Genomic DNA, 14,145 nt, shown 5'->3' with positions numbered 1-14,145 from the left:
AAATAACTGACTATTGACTGCATTAATAAATTCAATTGTTTGCTTTCTTTCATCCTTGTGGTCTGTTGTATGGTCAATTTTCAAAGACATCCAAAGCTTCAAAGAATGTGCGCTGCTGTTAGGTGTGCAATAATCTGTGTATTGTGTGCGCCCAGTCGCTCAGTTGAGTCCAACTCTTTGTGACTCCATGGACTGTAGCCCACCAGGCTCCTCTGTCCATGGGACTTTCCAGGCAAGAATACTGGAGTGGGTTACCATTTCTTCCTCCAGGGTATCTTCCCCACCCAGGGATCAAACTTGAGGCTCCTGCATTAGCAGGCCAATTATTTACCTACCACTGAGCTACCTGGGAAATTTAGTCTGTGTTTTAGATTCTACGTGTTAATGATGTCAGTCTAGTCTTCTCTATTCTTATTTTCTGCTTAATTGATCTTCTAGTATCTGTGAGAGTTGTGTAATAACTGCTAATAAGCTGTACTAGTCCATTCCTCCTTGTAGATCTATCAGTTTTGCTTCATAAATCTGAGACTGTGCTATTTCTGCATAAAAACTGATGACTAGTGTGCATTCTTCGGTAAACTGGGGTTTTTTTCCAATCTGAAATAGCATTCATTAGACCTTTTATCTCGAGAGAGAAGTGAGTACAAAAGCTGGTTTTTACTCTGAGGTGCTTACTAGTGGGGCTTCCCTAGTGGCTCAGCAGTAAAGAATCCTCCTGCAATGCAGGAGTTACAGGAGACACAGGTTCAATCCCTGGGTCCAGAAGATCCCCTAGAGGAGGACATGGTAACCCACTCCAGCATTCTTGCCTGGAGAATCCCATGCACAGAGGAGGCTGGTGGGCTACAGTCCATGGAGTCACAGAAAGTTGGACACAACTAAAGCAACAGCACACACACACACACATGCTAACTAGTGCTCTTGGCTATCTGTATTGAAAGCTGCTCAGTGTAAGGGGGACCAAGAAGAAAATCTTTCCAGTAACAGAAAAAAAAAAAAAAAAGGAAAGAGAGAGAGATTCATGAGGGGAAATATTAGAGAATTAAACCATAAATCCAATGGATGCAATATGCAAACAGACATTCAGGAATAAAAGAAGGAACAGGTTAGAATTAAAGAATTAAGAATTTTTCCCAGGGCTAAAGAAAGGCCTCAACAAATTCCAGGAAGGACTGATTTAAAATATATATACACTATGGGGGTTCCTTCAAAAACTAAAAATAGAGCTACAATATGATCCAGCAATCCCATGCCTGGGCATACAGGGCTTTTATCCAGAAAAGACAAAAGCTCAAATTCAAAAAGATACATTCATCCCAATGTTCACAGCAACACTATTTACAACAGGCAATACACAGAAGCACCCTAAGTGTCCATTAATAGATGAATGGATAAAGAAGGTGTGGCATATATGTGTGTGTGTATATACATACATATAAAATATGGAATATTACTCGGCCATCAAAAACAATGAAATAGTGCCATCTGCAGCAACATGGATGGACCTAGAGATTAGCACACTAAGTGAAGCAAGTCAGACAGAGAAAGACAAATAGCATAAGATATCACTTATATATGAAATATTATAAAATAACACAAATAAACTTATTTACAAAACAGAAACAGACTCACAGATATAGAAAACTTATGGTTACCAAAAGATAACAGGGGGAGGATAAATTAGGAATTTAGGATTAACAGAAAAAACACACCACTATAAAAAATAAACAACCAAGGACCTTCTGTATAGCACAGGGAACTGTAGTCAATATCTTATAATAATCTTAATGAAAAAGAATTTGAAAAAGAATATATGTGTACACATTTATATATATATATATATATATATATATATATACATGAATCACTTTGCTATACACTTGAAACATTATAAATCAACTATACTGAAATAAAAATAAAACATATATATATGTATATATGCACACACCTCAAGGTATATTCTGCTGCTGCTGCTGCTGCGTCACTTCAGTCGTGTCCGACTCTGTGCGACCCCATAGATGGAAGCCCACCAGGGTCCCCCGTCCCCGGGATTCTCCAGGCAAGAACACTGCAGTGGGTTGCCATTTCCTTCTCCAATGTGTGAAAGTGAAAAGTGAAAGTGAAGTTGCTCAGTCGTGTCCGACCCTAAGCGACCCCATGGACTGCAGCCTACCAGGCTCCTCCATCCATGGGATTTTCTAGGCAAGAGTACTGGAGTGGCTTGCCATTGCCTTCTCCTAAGGTATATTCTAGAAATTCCTAAAATCCAAAGATAAAGGGAAAACCTTATAAGCAAAGCATTCACAAAGAAGAAATGGGTTGTCTATTAATGAGATTGGTAATGAATGGCTCAAATGCGATGTTAGAAGACAGATCAGCATCCAAAGATCAATGAGAGAAAAGTCTTGTAGTCTGACTACCCCGTTCTGAACACAGATTTGTGTCTATGCAAAGATTCAGAGAATACATCTGAGTTAAATAAAGATTCAAGGAAAGATTTCCAACCAAAAGTGAATATGAACAAAATAGTCAAAGTAAGGGCCTGTATCAGCTATGTCCTGAGTTACGGGAATAGAAATGATTGGCCAAAAATAATAATAATAAAATAATGTGACTGTGTATAGAGCACTTCTGGGCACTCAAGATACTGATCTAAATTGGACTCTTATCTCTATCTCTACAGATGGTTTCACAGCTCCTTTAAAGTTAATTTGGAGCTACAAATATAAAAAGATAGTTTATGCCATGGAGAGAATTTTCCTTCTCAAATAAAAGCTGAAATTAGGACAATGCGTCATAATTTATTTTTACTTAGTAAATGGGCGTAAAGACTAACCCATAAACAAGTGTTTGTCAAAATCAAAACTGTGTATTTAAAAACTGACATTTCACTATATATATATCACACTTCAATAAACCTGCATTTAAAAACAGAAAGTCTTCTCTATATTTTTAAATAAGTAATCCTAATGTATAGATTAATCCCTCGCTCTAATGTCGGTCTAGATTTTTAGGTCTATTTCTCAATAGCTATATAGTTTAGATAACTTGTGAAGATACTTAAAGAATAAAATTATATCTTAGAAATCACCTCAGGAGAAGAAACAAGATGGCGGAGGAATAGGACGGCGAGACCACTCAAATTCATCAAAAGAACATTTGAACACGGAGTAAAGGACACAAAACAACTTCTGAATGCTGGCAGAGGACGTCAGGCACCCAGAAAAGCAGCCCATTGTCTTTGAAAGGAGGTAGGAAAAAACATAAAAGATAAAAACAGAGACAAAAGAAGGACGGAACTCCGTCCTGGGAAGGGAGGCTTTAAAAAGAGGGAAGTTTCCAAACACCAGGAAACACTCTTACTGGCGAATCTGTGGCGAGCCTTGGAACCTCAGAGGGCCGCATAACCCTCTTTTATTTTCTTTAAGATTTTTTTAAAACCCACAGATTACCCGCCAAAGAGTAACTCCCAGCGGAGAAGCAGCGCAGACGCCTGCATACGCCATTAGCAAGTGGGGGCTGGGCAGGGAGGAGCCAGCTGAACTGCTTAGAGAGAGGACTGGGCTTGAATGCCGCGAAAACAATTTGAGAGAACTGGAGAGAGCAAAACAGACTGTGGGATAGCTTCCCCACGAAAAGGTGGAAAGCTCTAACCTAAGACTCCGCCAGCCCCGCTCACAGAACAAAGGGCTGAGCAGAGCGAGCTGGCTGCGGCTGGCCCATCCCCCATCCCCTGCCGAGACAGGCAGGGCGGGCAGCCAGAGCCAGAGGGGGCAACTGTGGCCCCAGAAAGGCATCCGATACCAAACTGCAGGCAGGCTTCATTGCTAATCAAGACTTCTTGGGCTTGGGCCAGTCGATATCCGCCTGAGAAGATGCGCCGGTTGTACACCCAGGAAACTGAGTGGCAGGGACTGGGGAGGCGATAAGTCGCAGCGACCGCGCTCGCCAAACACCTGGTCACCTGAGCTGCTCGGACCGGGGAAGGCACAAAACGCAGACCCAACCAAGTCTGCACCTTTGTGGAGTACCCAAGAACCTGAACTTGAGCCGCTCAGACCTGGGAAGTACATACAACCCAGCGCCGACCTCGGACAGTTCCCAGCAGAGCAACCTAGAGCCTGTGCAGTGTAGACTGGGATAGCACACGAGCTGGGAAAGGGGGCAAACCCGTTGTGGCCGAGACACTGCGAGCACTCCCCACAGATGCCAGAGATATTTGTCTGCAGTGTTCCTCCCTTCCCAGAACAGGACTGAACAACTGAGCCTTTAAAAAGTGTCCACCCGCACCCTAGTGTCAGGGCGGAAATTAGACACTGAAGAGACCAGCAAACAGAAGCTAAAACAGAGGGAACCACCTTGGAAATGACAGATAGAGTAGTCTAGAGGCTACTCCAAGAATAAGACCAAAAACCAGAGGCAAGAGGCTTAAGCCCAAATCCTGAGAACACCAGAGAACTCCTGACTCCAGGGAACATTAATTGATAGGAGCTCATCAAACGTCTCCATACCTACACTAAAACCAAGCAACACCCAAGGGTCAACAAGTTCCAGAGCAAGACATACCACGCAAATTCTCCAGCAACACAGGAAAATAGCCCTGAGCTTCAATATACAGGCTGTCCAAAGTCACTCCAAACCCACTGACATCTCATAACTCATTACTGGACACTTCATTGCACTCCAGAGAGAAGAAATCCAGCTCCACCCACCAGAACACCGACACAAGCTTCCCTAACCAGGGAACCTTGACAAGTCACCCGTCCAACCCCACACACAGCGAGGAAACTACATAATAAAGAGAACTCCACAAATGGCCAGAAGAGGGAAAGGCCACCCCAAGCAAAGCAATATAAGCAAGATGAAGAGGCAGAGAAATACCCAGCAAGTAAAGGAACAAGATAAATGCCCACCAAAACAAACAAAAGAGGAAGATATAGGGAATCTACCTGATAAAGAATTTCGAATTTTGGTGGTGAAAATGATTCAAAATCTTGAAAACAAAATGGAGTTACAGATAAATAACCTGAAGAAAAGGATTGAGAAGATGGAAGAAAGGTTTAATAAGGACTTAGAGGAAATAAAAAAGAGTCAGTATACAATGAATAATGCAATAGATGAGATCAGAAACACTCTGGAGGGAACAAACAATAGAATAACAGAGGCAGAAGACAGGATAAGCGAGCTAGAAGATAGAATTGTAGAAATAAATTAAACAGAGAGGAAAAAAGAAAAATGAATTAAAAGAAATGAGGGCAATATTAGAGACCTCTGGGACAATGTTAAACGCTCCAACATTTGAATCATAGGAGTCCCAGAAGAAGAAGACAAAAAGAAAGACCATGAGAGAATACTTGAGGAGATAATAGTTGAAAACTTCTCTAAAATGGGGAAGGAAATAATCACCCAAGTCCAAGAAACCCAGAGAGTCCCCAACAGGATAAACCCAAGGTGAAATACGCCAAGAAACATATTAATCAAATTAACAAAGATCAAACACAAAGAACAAATATTAAAAGCAGCAAGGGAAAAGCAGCAAACAACACACAAGGGGATTCCCATAAGGATAAGAGCTGATTTTTCAACAGAAACTCTTCAGGCCAGGAGGGAATGGCAAGACATACTTCAAGTGATGAAAGAAAATAACCTACAGCCCAGATTACTCTACCCAGCAAGGATCTCATTCAAATATGAAGGAGAAATCAAAAGCTTTACAGACAAGCAAAAGCTGAGAGAATTCAGCATCACCAAACCAGCTCTCCAACAAATACTAAAGATCTTCTCTAGACAGGAAACACAGAAACGGTGTATAAACTCGAACCCAAAGCAATAAAGAAAATGGCTACGGGATCATGCTGCTGCTGCTAAGTCACTTCAGTCGTGTCCGACTCTGTGTGACCCCATAGATGGCAGCCCACCAGGCTCCCCCGTCACTGGAGTGGGTTGCCATTTCCTTCTCCAATGTGTGAAAGTGAAAAGTGAAAGTGAAGTCACTCAGTCATGTCTGACTTATAGCGACCCTGTGGACTGCAGCCTACCAGGCTGCTCCATCCATGGGATTTTCTAGTCAAGAGTACTGGAGTGGCTTGCCATTGCCTTCTCCACTACGGGATCATACTTATCAATAATTACCTTAAACGTAAATGGGTTGAATGCCCCAACCAAAAGACAAAGGCTGGCTGAATGGATACAAAAACAAGTCCCCTATATATGTTGTCTACAAGAGACCCACCCCAAAACGAGGGACACATACAGACTGAAAGTGAAGGGCTGGAAAAAGATATTCCATGCAAATAGAGACCAAAAGAAAGCAGGAGTAGCAATACTCATATCAGATAAAATAGACTTTAAAACAAAGGCTGTGAAAAGAGACAAAGAAGGAAACTACATAATGATCAAAGGACCAATCCAAGAAGAAGATATAACAATTATAAATATTTATGCACCCAACATACGAGCACCGCAATATGTAAGACAATTACTAACAAGTATGAAAGGGGAAATTAACAACAATGCAATAATAGGTCCGTCTAGTCAAGGCTATGGTTTTTCCCGTGGTCATGTATGGATGTGAGAGTTGGACTGTGAAGAAAGCTGATCGCTGAAGAATTGATGCTTTTGAACTGTGGTGCTGGAGAAGACTCTTGAGAGTCCCTTGGACTGCAAGGAGATCCAACCAGTCCATTCTAAAGGAGATCAATCCTGGGTGTTCATTGGAAGGACTGATGCTGAAGCTGAAACTGCAATACTTTGGCCACCTCATGCGACGAGTTGACTCACTGGAAAAGACTCTGATGCTGGGAAAGGTTGGGGGCGGGAGGAGACGGGGACGACAGAGAATGAGATGGCTGGATGGCATCACCGACTCTGTGGACATGAGTTTGAATGAACTGCGGGAGTTGGTGATGGACAGGGAGGCCTGGCGTACTGTGATTCATGGGGTCGTGGAGAGTCGGACACGACTGAGCGACTGAACTGAACTGAACACCCATTCTACTCAAACTCTTCCAGAAAATTTCTGAGGAAGGGAAACTTCCAAACTCATTCTATGAGGCCACCATCACCCTAATCCCAAAACCTGGTAAAGATCCCACAAAAAAAGAAAACTACAGGCCAATATCACTGACGAACATAGATGCAAAAATCCTTAACAAAATTCTAGCAATCAGAATCCAACAACACATTAAGAAGATCATACATCATGACCAAGTGGGCTTTATCCCAGGAATGCAAGGATTCTTCAATATCCGCAAATCAATCAACGTAATACACCACATTAACAAACTGAAAAATAAAAAATCATATGATTATCTCAATAGATGCAGAGAAAGCCTTTGACAAAATTCAACATCCATTTATGATAAAAACCCTCCAGAAAGTGGGAATAGAAGGGACATACCCCAACATAATAAAAGCTATATATGACAAACCCACAGCAAACATTATCCTCAATGGTGAAAAACTGAAAGCATTTCCCCTAAAGTCAGGAACAAGACAAGGGTGCCCACTCTCACCACTACTATTCAACACAGTTCTGGAAGTTTTGGCTACAGAAATCAGAGCAGAAAAAGACATAAAAGGAATACAAATTGGAAAAGAAGAAGTAAAACTTTCACTGTTCGCTGATGACATGATCCTCTACGCAGAAAACCCTAAAGACTCTACCAGAAAACTACTAGAGCTAATCAATGATTACAGTAAAATTGCAGAATATAAAATCAACACACAGAAATCCCTTGCATTCCTATACACTAATAATGAGAAAATAGAAAGAGAAATTAAGGAAACTATTCCATTCACTGTTGCATCGAAAAGAATTAAATACTTAGGAATATATCTACCTAAGGAAACAAAAGACTTGTACATAGAAAACTATAAAACACTAGTGAAAGTAATCAAAGAGGACACTAATAGATGGAGAAATATACTGTGTTCGTGGATTGGAAGAACAAATACTGTAAAAATTAGTATACTACCCAAAGTAATTTATATATTCAATGCAATCCCTATCAAGCTACCAACAATATTTTTCACAGAACTAGAACAAATAATCTCACAATTTGTATGGAAATACAAAAAACCTCGAATAGCCAAAGCAATCTTGAGGAAGAAGAATGGAACTGGGGGAATTAACCTGCCGGACTTCAGGCTCTACTCCAAAGCCACAGTTATCAAGACAGTATGGTACTGGCATAAAGATAGAAATATGGATCAATGGAACAAAATAGAAAGCCCAGAGATAAATCCATGCACCTATGGACACCTTATCTTTGACAAAGGAGGCAAGAATATAAAATGGAGGAAAGACAGTCTCTTTAACAAGTGGTGCTGGGAAAACTGGTCAGCCACTTGTAAAAGAATGAAACTAGAACACTTCCTAACACCTTACACCAAAATAAACTCAAAATGGATTAGAGAGCTAAATGTAAGACCAGATTCTATAAAACTCCTAGAGGAGAACATAGGCAAAACACTCTCTGACATAAATCACAGCAGGATCCTCCAAGACCCACCTCCCAGAATATTGGAAATAAAAGCAAAAATAAACAAATCAGACCTAATTAAAATCAAAAGCTTCTGCACAGCAAAGGAAACTATAAGCAAGGTGAAAAGACAGCCTTCAGAATGGGAGAAAATAATAGCAAATGAAGCGACTGATAAAGGATTAATCTCCAAAATATACAAGCAGCTCCTGCAGCTCAATTCCAGAAAAATAAATGACCCAATCAAAAAATGGGCAAAGAACTAAACAGACATTTCTCCAAAGAAGACATAAAGATGGCTAACAAACACAGGAAAAAATGCTCAACATCCCTCATAATCAGAGAAATGCAAATCAAAACCACAATGAGATACCATTTCACATCAGTCAGAATGGCTGCTATCCAAAAGTCTACATGCAATAAATGCTGGAGAGGGTGTGGAGAGAAGGGAACCCTCTTACACTATTGGTGGGAATGCAAACTAGTACAGACACTATGGAGAACACTATGGAGATTCCTCAAAAAACTGGAAATAGAACTGCCATATGATCCAGCAAATGCACTCCTGGGCATACACACCGAGGAAACCAGAATTGAAAGAGACACATGTACTACAATGTTCATCACAGCACTGTTTATAATAGCCAGGACATGGAAGCAACCTAGATATCCATCTGCAGACGAATGGATAAGAAAGCTTTGGTCCATATACACAATGGAGTATTACTCAGCCATTAAAAAGAATATATTTGAATTAGTTCTAATGAGGTGGATGAAACTGGAGCCTATTATACAGAGTGAAGTAAGCGAGAAAGAAAAACACCAATACAGTATACTAACACATATATATGGAATTTAGAAAGATGCAAATGATAACCTTGTACACAAGACAGCAAAAGAGACTCAGATGTGTAGAACAGTCTTTGGGACTCTGTGGGAGAGGATGAGGGTGGGATGATTTGGGAGAATGGCATTGAAACATGTATGTTGTCATATGTGAAACGAATCACCAGTTCAGGGTCGATGCATGTTACAGGATGCTCCAGGCTGGTGTGCGGGGATGACCCAGAGGGAGGATAAAGGGAGGAGGGAGGTGGGAGGGGGGTTCAGGGAACTCATATACACCCGGGGCGGATTCATGTCAATGTATGACAAAACCAACCAATATAATATTGTAAAAGAATTAGCCTCCAATAAAAAAAAATTAATTAAAAAAATTTTTTTAAAAAGAAAAAAAGAAGAAATCATCTCTATTTTTCAAGGAAGATGCAGGTAACATGTGCTGCAAGGAACATGACACAGTGACTCAGCTAAATGAAATAAGGAAATATATTTCTCAAAGGTATGGTAACTTTAGCTGCGTTAAGTCAGTGTCTGGCTTTGTACACTGAGGGTCTCCAGGTGCATGTATCTCAGTGTCAGAAAAGTAGTGAACCACATGTAACAATTCCAGACAACTATTTCTTTTTCAGTTGCTTTCTTAAGAGCGAGCAAACAGGTCCTCCTGCCACCCCACATGACTTTCCTTCCAATCTTACTGGCCAGAATTAGATGATATGCTCATTCTTTTTTCTTACTGTGGTTAAAACACACACACACACACACACACCAAGTTACCATCTAAACAATCTTTAAATGTGCAGTACAATACACTGTGCACAGGATTGTTCAGCAGATCTCTAGAACTCTATCTACATCTTGTATGACTAAAAAGCTATCCCAGTGAACAACTCCATATCTCCCTCCTCTTCCACTCCTAGCAACCACCACACCGCTTTCTATTTCAATGAGCTTGATTACCTATTTCATAAAAGTGAAATCATGCAGTATTTCTCCATTTTTATGACTGGCTCATTTTACTCAGTACAATGTCCTCAAATTCATCTCTATTGCAATGTATGAGAGATTTTCCTTCTTTTTAAGGCTAGGTAATATTCCACGGTATGCTGTGCATCACATTTTTTAAAATCCATTCATCTGTAGATGGACATTGGGGTCGCCTCCTTATCTTGGCTATTGTGAATAATAATGAAGTTGTTGCTGTTGTTGCTCAGCCCCCCAGTCGTGTCCCACTCTTTGTGACCCCATGGACTGCAGCACACCAGGTCTCCCTGTCCCTTACCATCTCCCGAAGTCTACCCAAGTTCATGCTTATTATATTGTTGATGCTGTCCAGTCATCTCATCCTTTGACACCCTCTTCTCCTGCCCTCAATCTTTCCTAGCATCAGGGACTTTTCCAAGTCATCTGTTTGGATGACTGAAATACTGGAATTTCAGTTTCAGCATCAGTCCTTCCAGTGAATATTCAAGGTTGATCTCCCTTAAGATTGACTGGTTTGATCACCTTGCTGTCCAAGGGTATGCAAATATCTCTTGTAGATTCTGTCTTCAATTCTTTTGGATATATACCCAGAAATGAGATGGCTGAATGATATGGTAGTTTTAATGTTTTTAGGTATCTCCATGCCCCATTTCATAATCCCACCAACAGTGCACCAGGGTTCTTCTCACATAACGGCTAACACTAGCTATGGTGGGAAATAGATGGGGAAACAGTGGAAACAGTGTCAGACTTTATTTTGGGGGGCTCCAAAATCACAGCGGATACTGACTGCAGCCATGAAATTAAAAGACGCTTACTCCTTGGAAGGAAAGTTATGACCAACCTATACAGCATATTAAAAAGCAGAGACATTACTTTGCCAACCAAGGTACATCTAGTCAAGGCTATGGTTTTTCCAGTGGTCATGTATGGATGTGAGAGTTGGACTGTGAAGACAGCTGGGTGCCGAAGAACTGATGCTTTTGAACTGTGGTCTTGGAGAAGACTCTTGAGAGCCCCTTGGACTGCAAGGAGATCCAACCAGTCCATTCTAAAGGAGATCAGCCCTGGGTGTTCATTGGAAGGACTGATGCTAAAGCTGAAACTCCAATACTTTGGCCACCTCATGCGAAGAGTTGACTCACTGGAAAAGACTCTGATGCTGGGAGGGATTGGGGGCGGGAGGAGAAGGGGACGACAGAGAATGAGATGGCTGGATGGCATCACCGACTCGATGGACATGAGTTTGAGTGAACTCCGGGAGTTGGTGATGGACAGGGAGGACTGGCGTGCTATACTTCAGTACAGTTCAATCACTCAGTCATGTCCGACTCCTTGCGACCCCATGAATCATAGCACGCCAGGCCTCCCTGTCCATCAACAACTCCCGGAGTTCACTCAAACTCATGTCCATCGAGTCGGTGATGCCATCCAGCCATCTCATTCTCTGTCGTCCCCTTCTCCTCCCACCCCTAATCCTTCCTAGCATCAGACTCTTTTCCAGTGAGTCAACTCGTCGCATGAGGTGGCCAAAGTATTGGAGTTTCAGCTTTAGCATCAGTTCTTCCAATGAACACCCAGGATTGATCTCCTTTAGAATGGACTGGTTGGATCACTTTGCAGTCCAAGGGGCTCTCAAGAGTATTCTCCAGCACCACAGTTCAAAAGCATCAATTCTTCGGTGATCAGCTTTCTTCACAGTCCAACTCTCATATCCATACATGACCACGGGAAAAACCATAGCCTTGACTAGACGGACCTTTGTTGACAAAGTAATGTCTCTGCTTTTTAATATACTATCTAGGTTGGTCATAACTTTCCTTCCAAGGAGTAAGCGTCTTTTAATTTCCTGGCTTCAATCAGCATCTACAGTGATTTTGGAGCCCAAAAAATAAAGTCTGACACTGTTTCCACTGGGTGCTGAGCATTAGTCATCTGTATTTCTTCTTTGGAAAAATGATTAGTCAAGCTCTCAGCTTAAGTTTTAATTGGGTCATTTTAGAGTTTTTCTCTGTTATTGGATTGTAAGAGTTCTTTATATATTCTGGATATATATTAAACAAACCATCATGTGTGCATGCTCAGTCACTAAGTCATACGTGACTCTTCGCAACCCTGTGGACTACAGCCAATCAGGCTTCTCTGTTCATGAAATTTCCCAGGCAAGAATACTGGAGCGGGTTGCCATTTCCTCTTCCAAGGGATCTCTCCAACCCAGGGATGGAACCCACGTCTTTGGCATTGGCAGGCAGATTCTTTTACCACTGAGCCACCTGGAAAGCTTCAGACAACCATCACCAGGTTATTGGGTAATCAATTACCACAGGACATACGTGTCTCACTTTTGTTTTACATTTCAGTTTCAAATTGAGAGAAGAATTCACTAAAGACATTATCGCAGGTCTTATATAGACAGGCAGATGTATATAGACAGGCAAGGTATAAATGGGAGGACACTGGATAGAGCCTCAGGTGACCTGAGTTTCTAGGACTTAGAAATTGCTAACAGTTCAATCTTCTTATATCACTTTATCTTTTAAAACTATCTGTAAACCAAAAGGTGGTTTCATAATTCCAGCTTTAATCATTAACCAGGGATCTGGGTTAACCATTCATTTAAGATAGTTTATAAGCCTTTTGTAAATGTGACAACAAATTGTTGGCTAGGTAGGTGTGGTCAAGTGTGGATCTGTATAGATATAGGTTTGTAAGTGAGAGTAAGTATGGGCAAGGGTGTATGTGTGTAGATATAGGATTATAGGTAAGAGTGGGTGCAGGTTGATAAGGGCAGGGTGTGTGTGTGCATGTGTATGTACATATAGAATTATATATGAGGGGGTGGTAGGTCAAAATGCAGAGTAGGTAAAGGACAGGATGAATCTCAATCAATGTTTGATCATTTAAATGATTTATATTTAATAATTTAATTATTCATTTTAATGATTTAATAATTTAATGATTCATTTTAATGATTTATATTTGTGTAGGATATAAACCCATTACTAAAGATGTTGCAACTATCTTTTCTAGTTTGTAGGTGGTATTTTATTTTGTTAAGGGTAGGATTTTGTTAACGTTACGAAGTTTACTGGGTATTTTTTGTTTTCATTAAGAGGACTCTTCTTTCCTTTTAATGTTCACTAGAAAAAAAAAAATGACAATTTATACACAAACAAAATTAAAGAAAAATGTCCACAAACTCAACACCTAAGGATAATCACTTCAACAACTCAGTCTACAGTCCAGTTCTATAGAGGGAGAGATATGCAATAACATTGTACAGCCTACACACCTCTCTAATAGAATTAAATGCTCTCATATTCTATTAATGATAATATAAATAGGTTACTTCCAAATTCATTCCATGAGACCACCATTACCCTGATACCAAAACCAGACAAAGACACTACCAAAAAAAAGTTAAAGGCTAATATCTCTGATGAATACAGATGTAAAAATGTTCTACACACAGTATTAGCAAACTGAATTTATCAATATACAAAAAGGATCATTCATCCTTGATCAAATGTGATTTAGTCCAGTGATTCAAGGATGGTTTAATATTTGCAAATCAATGTGATATGCCACATGAACAAAAGAAAGCATAAAAATCACAGGGTCATCTCCACAGATGCAGAAAAAGCATTTGACAAATTATAACACCCGTTCATGATAAAAACTCACCAAAGTAGGTACAGAGGGAACATCTTAACGTAATAAAAACTATTTATGACAAACAGCTAACATCATATTCAATGAAAATAAATAAATAGGGCATGATGATTATTTTAAAGCTCAAGAACTCTTCAGGCAGGGCTGAGCTATAAAGCAGGGACTT

Source organism: Moschus berezovskii, chromosome 3 (genome assembly GCF_049115385.1).
Source record: "Moschus berezovskii isolate FMDL1 chromosome 3, NW_MosBer_1.0, whole genome shotgun sequence".
Taxonomy (NCBI): domain Eukaryota; kingdom Metazoa; phylum Chordata; class Mammalia; order Artiodactyla; family Moschidae; genus Moschus; species Moschus berezovskii.
Note: the sequence above shows the minus strand (reverse complement) of the source record.